Raw genomic sequence first — 17,201 nt, forward strand, 5'->3', positions numbered from 1 at the left:
TTTTTTCGAAATTTTCTTGCCCGCGTCTAGTATGAATTGAATTCGGGACTAAATTTTTTTTTTCTCTTTCTCACCCTATCTCATCACGTTTTGGCTAAAAATGATACCAGAAAGAGCTTTTTTAATTTTTTGAAATTTTTTGCTATTTTATTTTTTGAATTTTCTTACCCGGGTCGAGTATGAATGGAATTTGTAAGTAAAATTTTTTTCTCTCTTTCTCAGCCTATCTCATCCCGTTTTGGCTAGAAATAATGCTGGAAAGAGGTTTTTTTAATTTTTTGAATTTTCTTGCTATTTTTTTCGGAATTTTCCTGCTTGTGTCAAGTATGAACAGAATTCGGGACTAAAATTTTCTTGTCACTTTCTCGGCGTATGTCATCCTGTTTTGGCTAAAAATAATGCCGGAAAGAGGTTTTTTATTTTTTTGAATTTTTTTGCTATTTTTTTCGGAAGTTTCTTGCCCGGGTCGAGTATGAACGGAATTTGGGACTAAATTTTTTTTCTCACTTTCTCAGCCTACCTCATTCCGTTTTGGCAAAAAATAATATCGGAAAGAGGATTTTTAATTTTTTGAATTTTTTTGCTATTTTTTTCGGAATTTTCTTGCCCGGGTCGAGTATGAACGGAATTCGGGACTAAAATTTTTTTCTCTCTTTCTCAGCCTCCCTTAACCCTTTTTGGATTGAAGTAACGCCGGAATTAACTTGTTTAATTTTTTGAATTTTTTTGCTATTTTTTTCGTAATTTTCTTGCCCGCCTATGGTAGGAATGGAATTCGGGACTAAAAATTTTTTCTCGCTTTCTTTGCCTATCTCATCCCGTTTTGGCTAAAAATAATGCCAGAAAGAGGTTTTTTAATTTTTTTAATTTTTTTGCTATTTTTTTCGGAATTTTCTTGCTCGGGTCGAGTGTGAACGGAATTTGGGACTAAATTTTTTTTCTCACTTTCTCAGCCTGTCTCATCCCGTTTTGGTGAAAAATAATGCTGAAAAGAGGTTTTTAACTTTTTGGATTTTTTTGCTATTTTGTTTTGGAATTTGCTTGCCCGGGTTGAGTATTAACGGAATTTGGGACTAAAATTTTTTTTTCTCTTTCTCGGCCTATCTCATCCCGTTTTGGTTAAAAATAATACCGGAAAGAGGTTTTTTAATTTTTTTTAATTTTTTTGCTATTTTTTTCAAAATATTCTTGCACGTGTCGAGTATGAACGGAATTCGGGACTAAAATTTTTTTATCGCTTTCTCGCTTATCTCATCCCGTTTATGCTAACAATAATGCCAGAAAGAGGTTTTTAAATTTTTTGAATTTTTTTGGTAATTCTCTTGCCCGGGTTGAGTATGAACGGAATTCGGGACTAAAATTTTTTTATCTCTTTCTTAGCTTCTCTCAACCCTTTTTGGATAGAAATAATGCCGGAATTAAGTTTTTTAATTTTTGTGCTATTTTTTTCGGAATTTTCTTTCGTGGGTCGAGTTTGAACGGAATTCGGGACAAAATTTTTTTTTTTCTCTTTCTCGGCCTTTCTCATCCCGTTTTGGCTAAAAATAATGCCGGAAAGAGGTTTTTTATTATTTTGAATTATTTTGCTATTTTTTTCAGAATTTTCTTGCCCGGGTTGTGTATGAGCGGAATTCGGGACTAAAATTTTTTCCTCTCTTTCTTGGCCTTCCTCAACCCGATCTGGATAGAAATAACGCCGAAATTAACTTTTTCAATTTTTTGAATTTTTTTGCTATTTTTATTTGAATTTTCAAGGTCGGGTTGGGTAGGAACAGAATTCGAGAATAAATTTTTGTTTTTCTTTCTCGGCCTATCTCATCTCGTTTTGGCTAAAAATAATGCTGGAAAGAGGTTTTTGAATATTTTTGCTAATTTTTTCGGAATTTTATTGCCCGGCTCGGGTAGGAACGGAATTCGGGTCTAAAATGTTTTTCTCGCTTTCTCGGCCTATCTCATCCTGTTTTGGCTAAAAATAATGCCGAAAAGTGTTTTTTGAATTTTTTTGCTCTTTTTTTCGGAATTTTCTTGCCCGGGTCGAGAATGAACGGAATTCGGGACTAAATTTTTTTTTTTTCCTCTTTCTCGGCCTCCCACAACCCGTTTTGGATAGAAATAATGCTGGAATTAACTTTATTAATTTTTTGAACTTTTATGCTATTTTTTTCGGAATTTACCTGCCCGGGTCAAGTATGAACGGAATTCGGGACTAAAATTTTTTTTTCTCTTTCTCGGCCTCCCTCAACCCGTTTTGGATAGAAAGAAAGCCGGAATTAGCTTTTTTAATTTTTTTACTATTTTTTTCGGAATTTTCTTCCCCGGGTCGAGTATGAACGGAATTCGGGACTAAATTTTTTTCACACTTTCTCGACCTATCTCATCCCGTTTTGGCTAAAAATAATGCCAAAAAGAGTTTTTTGAATTTTTTTGCTCTTTTTTAGGGAATTTTCTTGCCCGGGTCGAGTAGGAACGGAATTTAGGACTAAATTTTTTTTCACACTTCCTAGACCTATCTTATCCCGTTTTGGCTAAAAATAATGCTGGAAAGAGTTTTTTTTTTTTTTAATTTTTTGAATTTTTTTGCTCTTTTTTTGGGAATTTTCTTGCCCGGGTCAAGTATGAACGGAATTCAGGACTAAATTTTTTTTTTCTTTCTCAGCCTCCCTCAACCCGTTTTGGATAGAAATAATGCCGGAATTAGCTTTTTTAATTTTCTGAATTTTTGACGTTTTTTTTTCGTAATTTTATTGCCCGGGTCGAGTTTGAACGAAATTTGGGACTAAATTTTTTTTCTCTTTCTTGGCCTCCCTCAACCCGTTCTGGATAGAAATAACTTCGGAATTTACTTTTTAATTTTTTTTTCTATTTTTTTGGAATTTTCTTGGTCAGGTTGGGTTGGAACAAAATTCGGGACTAAATTTTTTTTTTTTCTCTTTCTCGGCCTATCTCATCCCGTTTTGGCTAAAAATAATGACGGAAAGAGGTTTTTTAATTTTTTGAATTTTTTTGCTATTTTTTTTGGAATTTTCTTGCCCGGCTCTGGGAGGAACGGAATTCATGACTAAAATTTTTTTCTCGATTTCTTGGCCAATCTCATCCCGTTTTGGTTGGAAATAATGTTAGAAAGTGGTTTTTGAATTTTTTGGATTTTTTTGCTATTTTTTCGGAATTTTCTTGCCCAGGTTGAGTACGAACGGAATTCGGGACTAAAATTTTTTTTTCTCTTTCTCAGCCTATCTCATCCCCGTTTTGGCTAAAAATAATACCAGAAAGATGTTTTTTAATTTTTTAAATTTTTTGGCTATTTTTTTCGGAATTTTCTTGCCCGGGTCGAGTATGAACGGAATTCGGGAATTAAATTTTTTTATCGCTTTCCTGGCCTATCTCATCCCGTTTTGGCTAACAATAATGCCGGAAAGTGGTTTTTTAATTTTTTGAATTTTTTTGCTATTTTTTTAGGAATTTTCTTTCCCGGGTCGAGTATGAATGGAATTCGGGACTAAAATGTTTTTCTCGATTTCTCTGCCTATCACATCCCGTTTTGGCTAGAAATAATGTCGGAAAGTGGTTTTTTAATTTTTTGAATTTTTTTGCTATTTTTTTCGGAATTTTCTTGTCCGCCTCTAGTAGGAACGGAATTCGGGACTATAATTTTTTTCTCGATTTCTCCACCTATCTCATCCCGTTTTGGCTAAAAATAATGCCGGAAAGAGGTTTTTTAATTTTTTGACTTTTGTTGCTATTTTTTTCGGAATTTTCTTGCCCGGGTCGAGTATGAATGGAATTCGGGACTAAAATTTTTATCTATTTTTCTTGGCCTATCTCTTCCCGTTTTGGCTAACAATAATGCTGGAAAGAGGTTTTTGAATTTTTTGAATTTTTTTGCTATTTTTTTCGGAATTTTCTTGCCCTGGTCGAGTATGAACGGAATTCGGGATCAAATTTATTTTATCTCTTTCTTGGCCTCCCTCAACCCTTTTTGGATTGAAATAATGCCGGAATTAACTTGTTTAATTTTTTGAATTTTTTTGCTATTTTTTTCGGAATTTTCTTGCCTGCCTCTAGTAGGAACGGAATTCGGGACTAAAATTTTTTTCTTGATTTATCTACCTATCTCATCCCGTTTTGGCTAAAAATAATGCCGGAAAGAGGTTTTTTTATTTTTTGAATTTTTTGCTATTCTTTTGGGAATTTTCTTGCCCGGGTCGAGTTTGAACGGAATTCGGGGCTAAAATTTTTTTTTTTTCTCTTTCTCGGCCTATCTCATCCCGTTTTGGCTAAAAACAATGTTGGAAAGTGGTTTTTTAATATTTTGAATTTTTTTGCTATTTTTTTGGGAATTTTATTGCCCGTGTCGAGTATGAACGGAATTCGGGACTAAAACTTTTTTCTCACTTTCTTGGCCTAACTCATCCCATTTTGGCTAAAAATAATGCCAGAAAGAGGTTTTTTAATTTTTTGAATTTTTTTGCTATTTTTTTTCTGAATTTTCTTGCACGGGTTGAGTATGAACGGAATTCGGGACTAAAATTTTTTTTTTCTCTTTCTTGGCCTCCCTCAACCCGTTTTGGATAGAAATAATGCCGGAAAGGGGTTTTTTAATTTTTTGAATTTTTTTGCTAGTTTTTTCTGAATTTTCTTGCCCGGGTCGTGTATGAACGGAATTTGGGACTAAAATTTTTTTTTCTCGTTCTCGGCCTCCCTCCGTTTTGGATAGAAATAATGCCGGAATTAACTTTTTTTAATTTTTTTAATATTTTTTTTGGAATTTTCTTGCCCGGGTCTAGTATGAACGGAATTCGGGACTAAAATTTTTTTTTTTCTCTTTCTCGGCCTCCCACAACCCGTTTTGGATAGAAATAACGCCGGAATTAACTTTTTTACTTTTTTGAATTTTTTTGCTGTTTTTTTGGAATTTTCTAGGTCGGATTGGGTAGGAACAGAATTCGGGACTAAATTTTTTTTTTCTTTTTCTCGGCCTATCTCATCCCGTTTTGGCTAAAAATAATGCCGGAAAGAGGTTTTTTAGTTTTTTGAATTTTTTTGCTATTTTTTTTTTAATTTTCTTGCCCGGGTCGAGTATGAACGGAATTCGTAAGTAAAATTTTTTGTTCTCTCTTTCTCAAGCTATCTCATCTCGTTTTGGCTAAAAATAATGCTGGAAAGAGGTTTTTTTAATTTTTTGAATTTTTTTGCTATTTTTTTCGGAATTTTCTTGCCTGTGTCAAGTATGAACGAAATTCGGGACTAAAATTTTTTTCTCACTTTCTCGGCGTATCTCATCCCGTTTTGGCTAAAAATAATGCTGGAAAGAGGTTTTTTAATTTTTTTTGCTATTTTTTTCGAAATTTTCTTGCCCGGGTCAAGTATGAACGGAATTCGGGACTAAATTTTTTTTCTCACTTTCTCAGCCTACCTCATCCCGTTTTGGCTAAAAATAATGCCGGAAAGAGGTTTTTAAATTTTTTGACTTTTTTTGCTATTTTTTTCGGAATTTTCTTGCCCGGGTCTAGTATGAACGGAATTCGGGTCTAAAATTTTTATCTGTTTTTCTCGGCCTATCTCATCCCGTTTTGGCTAACAATAATGCCGGAAAGAGGTTTTTTAATTTTTTGATTTTTTTTGCTATTTTTTTCGGAATTTTCTTGCCCGGGTTGAGTATGAACGGAATTCAGGACTAAAATTTTTTTCTCTCTTTCTCGGCCTCCCTCAACCCTCTTTGGATTGAAATAACGCCGGAATTAACTTGTTTAATTTTTTGAATTTTTTTGCTATTTTTTTCGGAATTTTCTTTCCCGCCTCTGGTAGGAACGAAATTCGGGACTAAAATTTTTCTCGCTTTCTCTGCCTATCTCATCCCGTTTTGGCTAAAAATAATACCGGAAAGAGGTTTTTTAATTTTTTGAATTTTTTTGCTATTTTTTTGGGAATTTTCTTGCCCGGGTCAAGTATGAACGGAATTCGGGACAATTTTTTTTTTCTTTCTCAGCCTCCCTCAACTCGTTTTGGATAGAAATAATGCTAGAATTAACTTTTTGAATTTTTTTGCTATTTTTTTCGTAATTTTCTTGCTCGGGTCGAGTATGAACGGGATTCGAGACTAAATTTTTTTTTTTCTCTTTCTCGGCCACCCACAACACGTTTTGGATAGAGATAATGCCGGAATTAACTTTGTTAATTTTTTGAATTTTTTTGCTATTTTTTTGGAATTTTCTAGGTCGGGTTGGGTAGGAACAGAATTTGGGACTAAAATTTTTTTTTTTCTCTTTCTCAGCCTATCTCATCCCGTTTTGGCTAAAAATGATCCCGGAATGAGATTTTTTAATTTTTTGAATTTTTTTGCTATTTTTTTCGGAATCTTCTTGCTCGGGTTGAGTATGAACGGAATTCGGGACTAAATTTTTTTTTTCTCTTTCTCGGCCTATCTCATCCCGTTTTGGCTAGCAATAATGCCGAAAAGAGGTTTTTTAATTTTTTGCTATTTTTTTCGAAATTTTCTTGCCCGAGTCGAGTATGAACAGAATTCGGGACTAAAATTTTTTTTTCTCTTTCTCGGCCTATCTCATCCCGTTTTGGCTAAAAATAATACCGGAAAGAGGTTTTTTAATTTTTAGTCCCAGCAATCTATAAGATCTCCTTCCACAATAGCATTTAAGAAAAATTCTCTTATAATCTCTGAGGAGACAACCCCAACCAGGTTCAACAGCTTGGTCCAAGTCCTTTCTTTGAACACCTCAGGGATGAAGGTGTCCTCAAGGGTTTCTAGCTTGACCACCCTCTCCATAATAATGGTTGCTCTTTTGTAGTAGTCATTGTATTTCATATCAGCCTCAACAGACTTGAAGTTATTAGAATCAGTGCGTGCACGTTTGGAGGTTGGTTTTTTAGCTGAATGTTTGGTAGGAGACATCTGCATAAGGGAACACAGAACAGAAAGGAAACAAGTCCAAAAACACAAAACAAAACACACAAACATGATTAGATACATGTTAGTTCAAAACAAAAGTAAAACATATTAAAACGGAGTTTAACCAACTCAAAATAGAGCAAACAGACACAAAACAGCATGCTATAAGTGTTTAACCATGTAAACAAAAACATAGTGCATGAATGAAGTAACTGTGATTGTGTGTGCCAGGGCTGTGCATGTGTTGGTGCATGTGTGTGTAGCATGTGATGCATGGGGTGTGCCTAGAGGGTGCCTAGGTGTGTGCCTAGTGTGTGCATGGCATGGCATTGAGGACAAAATGGACAAAGTGTGTAAAACACACAAATACTGAACAAAACATGGTAAACATGATCAATCAAGAGTAAACCCAAAGATTGAAACTTAGTTGAGTCCAATTCAACACAAGAATGTCACTAGGACATTCTGTTATACACCTAGCATGCAACAGTGAATTCCAACTATGAACAATGCATGAACATGGTGAAAACTGCCTCAGTACATGCTTAGAATGCCTCAAGGGGCCAACACAGATACACAAACATCAAATGAGGTTTAGCCTAAACAAAATTTTGGAAAAATTTTCACAAATTTAAGAACCTCTGCCCATTTTCGAAAAATCCCCAAAATTTTAGAACCCTAACTTAAATTTTTGCATAAACTCAGAAAAACATGAAGAAAATGTTTTAGAAAACATACCTTGAAGTTGGAAATGCAGAAAATAAGCTTGAGAGTGATGGGGTTTGAGTGAAAAGTGGTTTTGGGTTGAGGGGGGTTCGAGAGAGTCTAAGCGAGGGAAGTGAGAGTGTTTTGAAAACCTATCACATCTGCCTTATAAAACTGAAAACACGCGTTTTTCACGGGTTAGGTAGTAGTGAGCCAGTCGCGAGAATGGCCACTGAAGCTTAAAAGCTTTCGCGAGAAACTGTTAGTCGTGAATAAGTCGCGAGACAGTTGCGATAGCCTTTGTATGAATAGAAAAAATTTCCAGTTTTCACCTAAAAACATTTCGTGAAAAGTAGTTAGTCGTGAAATACTCGTGAGACAGTAGCGAGACTCTCTGTATGAATTGACAAAAAAAATTTATTTCCCTTAATCAGCTTTCGCGGGAAGCTCTAAGTCACGAGCTTCTCGTGAAACTACCTCTGAGCTAGTTTTTTTGGAGAAAAACATAAAAATGCATTTTGATCAAAAACTAAAGACATGAAAGAAAAAAAAAATTACTTTCATATAAAACACTCAAAAATCTTTTTGGGTTTGATCAACAAGTATTTGAGCATACACATCACATTTGAACAAGTACAATCACACAAATGAGATAATCATTAATTGAACAAAGTCTTGTGTGTTGTGAGTGAGTATCAAATGTGGAAAAGTCCATAGCCTAGAGTAAAGCTTCAATGATCAATTCAATCAAGACATACACAACTAGTATGAAATCAAGTGGTCTATCTTAATTATAGAAACGAACATATATGACCTCCCACGAGAGAATGATTACAAAACTTAGAAGCTTTTCATTTGGCTTTTGCATAAATCATAACAATTGATCCTTTTTGGATAATACATCTCTTTTTGAGATCGGTGTTTGGAATTTTTGATATTTCAATATTGAGAGTTAGCCTTTGGCTTTTTGAGCACCATACATTTCAATACAAAAGTCGCTTTCCCTTTTTCCTAGTCAAATACTAGTATGTGTGATAGGCTTTTATAGCTCATAATCTCTTTTTCATTGTGAGATTTACATTTGGTGAGCTCTTATAGCAAAAACATAAAAATAAAGGTGGGAAGATATATAGGCACAAGTCTATGCAAATATCAAAACCATCAAGACTATTGACCAATCATTCATGACAAGTTTGAAGATCTATTTACAATAGTCACCCATAGATTTCAAAATTTCTCCCATAAAGATATATGTGCATACAAAACAAGTTAAGCTCATAAATGCACTATGCCATAAGTACGAAGGTACTAGGCCAAACTCATATGAGATACACACAAAACAAGCGATCAAACTTTTTGAAGATTTTTCAATTTATATGAGTTTTTGAATTTTTTGAACACACTAAAAAACAGGACAAGTAAAGTAAGATCAATAAAAACAAGTACAAAACATAACTTGAAAAGGAAACATGCTTAAAACTGGAAAACAAGGCATGAAATGATGCATGAACCTATGATCCTAAACATTGGAAGTATTGATGCATGGACGTAAGAGATAATCATGCATGAGTACCCTTCTTCACCCACACGTCACGTGCGTTTGGGGTGATATCCCTATAGGATTGGGTACGAGTGTTGTGACCTTCAAACCTTCTGTTGAAGTTTGCCAAACATGTGGTGAATGCATCAATCATCTTCATCACATCCATCACTCCAGAATCACCATCTCAACCTCTTGGTTGCCCAACAGCCCAATTCTTCTTGCCATCTCTTGGTCCTCTTGATCTTTGATCCCTAGTATTATTCAATGCTTTCAGCTTATGACAATTAGGTCTGGTGTGCCCTTGAAGTCCACAATGATGATAGACATGGTTCGTTCTCAGACCTCTTTGTGATCTTGGAAGAGATTTCCCTTTGGCTTTAGGTCTGACCATTGATTGATTGTAGGGATTATTCAACACCCGTTGGTCAGCCACATTCTTTTTCTTCTCCTCCTTCACTTTCTCAACAATAGGGGTAACCACTATTGGCTCCTTGGCTTTCACAAACTTCACTTCCTTGGAGACATTGATAGCTGAACTGCTTTCTCCAGTATATCCTAATTTAGTTTTAACGAAGAAAGGTTTTTGATGAGAAAGAACTTCATCAAGCTTCTTGGAGGAAACTTGCTCTACTTTAGCATTGGCTTGAACCACCTCAAGCTCAAGAAATTTTATCTTTAAGTAGGCTTTGGTTAGCTCTCCATTCATCGTCTCCATTTCACATTTGGTCTCCTTGTATCACATTAGGATACTTCTATAGTCCTCCTCTGCCTTCATAATCTTTTTCACGGCTGCCTTAGCCACCCTTACATACTCTCCCGACTTCTTAAGTAGTGAGTTGTAATTCTCTTGAAGACCGACTGTACTTTCATTTTATTTAGCATCTAATTCTTCTACAACTCCCATTGATTCTTCATCACTATGCTCTCCAAGCTCTTCAACAAGCTTACTCAAATCATCCGTTGATTCAACATGAGCAACAGTCATAAAAGCGGAGTAATTCCCTTCTCCATCACAACTTTCCTTTGAATCAAAGTTGGAAGAATCTAAGTCACTAAGAGTGGTGGCATATGCCTTGCCCTTCGTTCTCAAATAATTAGGACATTCATTTTTTAAATGGCCATGTTCATTACATTCAAAACAAGTGACTCCTTGAGTAGAACGGGACTCCTTGCCTTCTCTCTTTTTGAAGTCTTTTCTATCATTTCCAAAACTTGGGAACTTCCCTTTTTCAGCAAATTTTCCACTGTTCTTGAACTTTAGGAATTTCCAGAAATTCTTTGCTAGATAAGCAACTTCTTTCTCAACACCATCCTCATCCGAAGCAACTTCTTTTTCATTAATAGTCTTGAGTGCAAGGGATTTGCTCTTCCTTTGTGAGGACAATGATAACTCATAAGTTTGAAGGGAGCCAATCAATTCTTGGACTTTGATATCATCAAGGTCCTTGCTCTCCTCAATTGATGTGACCTTTGCACGGAAGCTCTCCGGCAATGAACAAAGAATTTTCCTAACTATTATCGAGTCCTCCGTTTTCTCCCCCAAGTTGAACTTGCCGATGACCACTTCATTTAGCTTGCTATAGAAAGAGTCAAAAGACTCATCCTCACTCATTTTCAACTCCTCAAACCGAGTGGTCAACATCTACAACTTGATGTCTTTCACCTTCTTTGTTCCTTCATAAGTGGTCTCCAATATCTGCCATGCCTCCTTGGCAACAGTGATGTGAGATATCCTATGGAACTCATCTAGAGATATGCCACAAAAAATAGCGTTTAGTGCTTTACTATTCGCATTAGACGCTGCAAGAGTTGCCTTATCCCATGTGGATTTGGCAGCCTCTGGCCTAGTCCATCCAATATCAACGGCATCCCAAACAGTTTCATCTATTGAACATAAAAATGCCCTCATTCGGACTTTCCAAAAGGCATAATTGCTACCATCAAAATATGGTGGCGCATTTAAAGATTGAGACCAGTCCATCTCAAAGAGGGGTCAAGGATTGCACTAAGGTATTTAAACCACAATGAGTGCACCCACTCTGATACCAATTGAATGCTCTAAATTGTGTGAAAACACAAGAGCTGTTCAAACCCCAAGATAAAAATTACGGCTCGATAGATTTTACTATAACTTATACTAAGTGCGGAAAAGAGTAAAAGCGAACGGATGAACAAATAAACTACTCTAAGCCATAAACAATATAATACAGCAGTAAAATGAAAGCTAAAAGAGTAGGGAAGAAGGATGTAAATACAAAGATAACATAGCGATGTGTTATCGAAGAGGAAACCGAAATCCTTGGTGTAAAACTTCTTCGCCACCCTCCAAGCGGTAGTCGATCCACTAGACAATCAGTTGGGATACATGAATTAGCAAGAGACCTTCCAAGCTTAATCTACTCGATGAACCTAAGTCCTCCAAGCTCCTACTCCAACAAGGCTACTCGGAACCGTGTCTTGTCTAGCTTTTCGGATCCCGCAACAAGCTCCATGTTGCATCTACCATCTTTGGCTTCTTCCAATGCTTCCTAACAGCACCAAATTCTCACTTGACACTTTGAAAGGGTGTGGTAAATGTTTGGGCTATCAACCTCTCAATGATATGGAAATAGAGAGGTAGGAGTAGAGGAAATCCACAAGCAAATGTGTAGAGATATGTGGGTATAGCAATCTCTAACTCTCAAGGTTTTTGGCTAGGGTTTTCTCTTAGAAGCACTTCTCAATAATTGTGGATAATGTGGGTATATATATTGTGGGTACAGAAAGTGTGTATAAGATAGTACAAACTGGCAAAACAGAATGTTTCGCGAGTGTCTCGCAAGAAGGCCTTACCTACGAGTTACTCGCGAAACACAACTGTCTCCATCTGTCCTGACTCTTCGCATTCCAGTCATATGCAGGGCACATGCATCATTTCACGGGATGCTTAGTCGCGAGCTACCCACGAAAACCCTTTTGTCTTCAATAGTTTGAGTCTTCACACTCTCTCTCTTTATCACACAACTCTTACAATTTAATTCTACAATAAATACAGGGTACAACAGATTGAATGAAATTACAATCAAATTTGGCATGGAATAAAGCCAACAAAAGACATAGTTGTAAATTATAACTTTACAGCTTTCAACATAATAAAATAATATAAATATCACAATAAAATAATATATCTACTACAATAAAATAATACATCCCACTAAAAAAAAAAATCACAAATATTCAAACCAGAAATGTGAACACAAAATAAAATATATATATATATATATTTTTTTTTTTTTACCTTCAAGCTACAGTGCACATCTATCTTTAGCTGTGCACTATAGCTGAGAAGTCAAATTTTTTGGCTATAGCTCCACTACTACAGCTCCACTACTACAGCTCCAAATAGCTTTTTAGTGGTGCTAAAAATAGATTTTTAGCTTTTTAGCACCACTACTACAAGTGCTCTAAGTTGTATTTTCAAGTTTAACATGGCTTACAATTAAATTGGAAATAGGGTTTCCTTCATTCAAAACTAGAAGTATAGGCACTACAATAAAAAGATAATTATAACAAAAAAAGTCATAGAAACAACTAAGTCATTGTAATAAGGTATTTTCTTTAAACTAAAGGAGTGGCTACAAAACATAATAAGATGTTAATATTTACATGTCGAAAAACAGAGTACCAAGTCTAGGTCAATTTTTTACAAAATCCCACCGAGTAAAAGGTAAAAATCATCTTATCAGCATGAAAACTCATATGCCACATAAAACATAAGTTGTGTAAAAATTACATATGGTAGGTATTTTGTTATTAAAAGTTTTAACAATGACAAAGAACCATATATATTTATATAGATACCTTTCATTTCGCCATGCGTTCTTGATTTATGTATCACATATTGTTTCAAAATCTCAAAAATCATTAGATGCAACTACATAAAATTTTAAAAAAACTAGCATTTCATATGAGACAAATAGGTGTCAATATAAAGAAAATCACATACCAAATCATTTGGATCAAACAAATTCGCCAAAATCACATACTAAGTGGGCTTAAGCATTGGATTTCTAGGATCATCCATGATCCAGCACCTTAAACATTGGCTCGTGATCTAGGTAACTTTCAGCCTCCAAATATTTGACTAAAACAGTAGGATCATCGGTTAGTGATCTACGCAACTTTTAGCCTCAGAGTTTCTTACCAAAACAGGTTAATCATACAATCGATTGACTGAAAGACCTAATGCATTATGTACATCTACTAACTTATAAAATTCAACCTACCTGCAGGTTTAACATGACTTACAATTAAATTAGAAACAGAGTTTTCTTCATTCAAAAGTAATAGTTTAAAGGCTTATTACAATGAAAAAGTCATTGCAATAACAACTAAGTTGTACGTAACTGGAAGTTTAACATAGCTTAAAATTAAATTGGGAAAATATTTTCCTTTGTTCAAACTAGTAGTATAGGCACAAAAAAAAAAAAAAAAAAATGCTTATTACAACGAAAAAGTTGTTACAATAACAATTAAGTCGTTGTATGTATCTGAATGTTTAATAAGATTTACAATTAAATTGGAAATATGGTTTCCTTCTTTCAAAATTAGTAGTATAGGTACTAAAAAAATGCTTATTACAAAAAGTCGTTGCAATACTAAATCTTTATAATAAGGTAAGCTAAAGAAGCGGCTGCAAAACATAATGAGATGTTAATATAGCGGCTGCAAAACATAATGAGATGTTAATATTTATATATCAAAAATGAGAGTAGCAAGTCTAGTTCAATCGTTTACGAAATCCCACCAAGTAAAAGGCAAAACTCATCCTGTCAGCATGGAAACTCATGCCAATCATGTCGAGCAGGAATTGTGGCTTCCACATTTTCAAATACTAAATGCATACACAGTATGCCACATAAAACATAAGTTGTGCAAAAATTACATATGGTAGGCATGCTATTAAAAGTTTTAACATTGACAAATGATGATGCATGAAAATTATCAGTAAGTTGATCGTCCACACATGTGCCAATGGATGTACCTGAAGAACAAAAGAGAAGAACCAATCAAAGGGGATTGGTGGGATACCGGCCAAAGACCTTCTGAAAGTTAAGTCAGTGATAGAACAATCTCCAAGAACTCAAGAGTGCAAGATTTTGGGAGAATTTGCGTACCTTAAGAAAGGTAAGGTTTGTGGTTTATATAGTGGTATAGAGTTGACCTGAATCCCTTGGCACGGGAGAATTTCCTTGTAAAGAGAAGGGCCTTGAGATACTCGGGATTACCTTTCCATATATAAGAGATCTGATTTCGTGATTGAGCCTTCGGTCCTAATGTGCAAGCAATTTCCATGTAAGGATGTGTGAGTGAGCCCTATGCTAGCCCCATGGAAACCTTAGGGGATGGGTCGTTAGGATCGAGGATTACCTGATCTGTCAGCTCATGGGTTGATTGTCCCTTCTGGTATCGATCATCCCTCTTAAGGTGATCTTCCCTTTTAGTCACTCCTTTTGAGAGTTGGTTGAAAATTATCCCCATCAGCTGCCCCCTCCTCCATGAGTCGTCGAGATGGCCAACAGGTCACAGAGTTGTCATAAATGCCTTGCTTTAATGTCATGCGCCATAAATAGGGGTAATCGTATCCTTTTGATAGGGCTAGAGACACGTGTCGCTCTTAGGCTTGTGGAACCAACCATCACAACACTTCATTTTTTGTGCTAGACCATCCTATAAATAGTTCAATGTCATTATTGTCCCTATTACTTGAAAATTTTCTATTCCGATCCCAGAGCTCAATCATCGGTTCCTTTGCTTTGTTGGTTTACCATTCGTCTATTTCTTAGGTATGCTTCGTCGGTTTCTCTTTTTCTTTTCCCTCTTCCTTTTTGTTTGTTAGTTGCACAATTAGGAAGTAGAGTAGAATCTTAGCTTTCATTCGTTGCTTGTTGGTGAGAGATGTCTAGAGATAGTGAAGTGACAAGTGATCGTACCCCGTCGATCCACATAGGTTCGGACGACAACTTGTCTAGTCATTCTAGGCTTGGGTATTCATCAAACATCTCGTTGGTTTCTGATAGGGAGTCAGCGTCTGATCCTTCTTTGGAGGAAGCCAATCCTTCGGGGCGACGACTAAGGGAGGTTATCCTTCCAAACAATTAGTCCATCCATGATTTCCCAGTTGATATGAGTGACCTGGTCTTTGGTAGGCTGAAGCCCCATTTCCAAATACCTGACAATGTGCCCATTAGGAGGGGTGACATAGGGGAGAAGCGCTATGATGGGAGGTCGTCTGACATAGGCTTTTACGAGACCGCCTTCATAGTAGGGCTTCGTCTACCCCTTTCCTCCCTGCATTGCCAGTTAGCCTCCTTCATGGGCGTGTTTGTCAATCAGATAGCCCTTAATGCGTGAAGGATCTTCATTAGGGCTAAGGTGCTGTGGGGTTAGCTTAGTGGAGGTTGTTGCTCCTTAACTTTAGAGGAGTTCTTTTATTGTTATAAACCTCAAGGGATCCCTTAATCCAAAGGATTTTACAACTTTTTGTATTGTCGGGTTGCCCTGAGATTGATATCTAATATGCTAGATTCCAATTGTTAGTGGAAGGCTAGGTTCTTTTTGGTGCAAAGGGTCAATTGGGTATGTCGTCCCGATGAGTGGAATAGCATAGGGTCCTTTTATGACCATTCTTAGGGGCTTCTAAACAAGTTTGGTGAGTCGTCAATACTGTTTGGGTCGTTGGTTTACATTTTTTATTTAACTAATATATCCCTTCTATTTGTTTCAGCAATAATGCGCCTGACAATCCTTCTTGAGCAAGAATCATTCTTGGAAAGGGTTTTTGAGATACCCTTTGAGGAGAGGTCTTGGAAGAGGCTTGTTAACTTAGACACACTTCACACCTTCTATGGGGGATCTATCCCTTCTAAGGAAGCCTGACGATTGGATCGTTTCTTGAGAGTTCGTAAGTGTTTTTGTTCGTCGCTTTTACTTTGTTTCAGTTTGAATTTGTGCATTTTCTAACCTACTCGTCGGTTTCAGAGATGGAGTCAATGAAGAACAAGCAGGTAGCAAAGAATAGGCAGGAGGAGATCAAGAAGGCTGTCGCCTTAAGAGCTTAAGGTGGGGGATAATCAGCCTTGCCCCCTCCAAGAAAAGGAAGCACACCTCTGATGTTCAGTCGTCGGGTAAAGGTGCCAGTGGCTCATCCACTCGTCTGGAGACATGCGTGGTTGTTGTTGATGCTCTTCGTCATGGAATAGGGAAAGGTCTCATGACTTCCCAAGGCCCCGTTACCCCTCATCCTCTTCCTTTGTTAGTGAAGGATAATAACTATGCTGTGGACACTACTCGTTCTATCGTCCAGGATGCTAATCTGGACGGTGCTCGGAATATGAGACCGACCCCTTGGGTGAATCCAGTCTTCATGACATGATGAGGGTATGTGTTTCCATTCCATTCGTCCCTCTATGTTGATTCGTCTCCTTATATGGACTCATTCCTTTATTTCATTCATCTCTTTTTGACATTGATTTGTCCTTTCTTAATCAGGGCTTGGTGAGGATGTGAGCTTTACAAATCTGTTGTTCATCTTGCGAGGCGTCGATCAAGTGCCTAAAGGATCGTCTGGAGTCCGAAGTAGATAACTTGAAGAAATTCAAGGATTCTTCTCGGGCTCTTGGCTAGGAGGTGATTGATTTGAAGGCCAAGTTGAATGGGATGGCCCACCAAACTGATGATCTGGTGAAAGAGAACGCCAACTTGAAGTCTGAGGTGATTGCACTCCATGAACATATGCAAAAAGTGAAGGAGGAGGCCATTGAGGAGTACTAGGTATCCCAACCCTATTTCGATGAAATGAAGGGTTACTATGGGGATGGGTTTGAGGACTTCTGTAAACAAGCTATCCTCATTTTCCTAGATCTGGACTTCTCCCAAATCCAGATCAAGCTCACTATCCTGACAACTTCTGTTGTCAAGCCAACTCCCGACGATGTGGAGACTGATGAAGAGGTGTTGGTGATTGACGGGCCTGGTGGTGTGGCCAACGATCCTGTGAACCCTTAAAAG

This window comes from Quercus lobata, chromosome 11 (genome assembly GCF_001633185.2).
Source record: "Quercus lobata isolate SW786 chromosome 11, ValleyOak3.0 Primary Assembly, whole genome shotgun sequence".
NCBI classification, from domain to species: domain Eukaryota; kingdom Viridiplantae; phylum Streptophyta; class Magnoliopsida; order Fagales; family Fagaceae; genus Quercus; species Quercus lobata.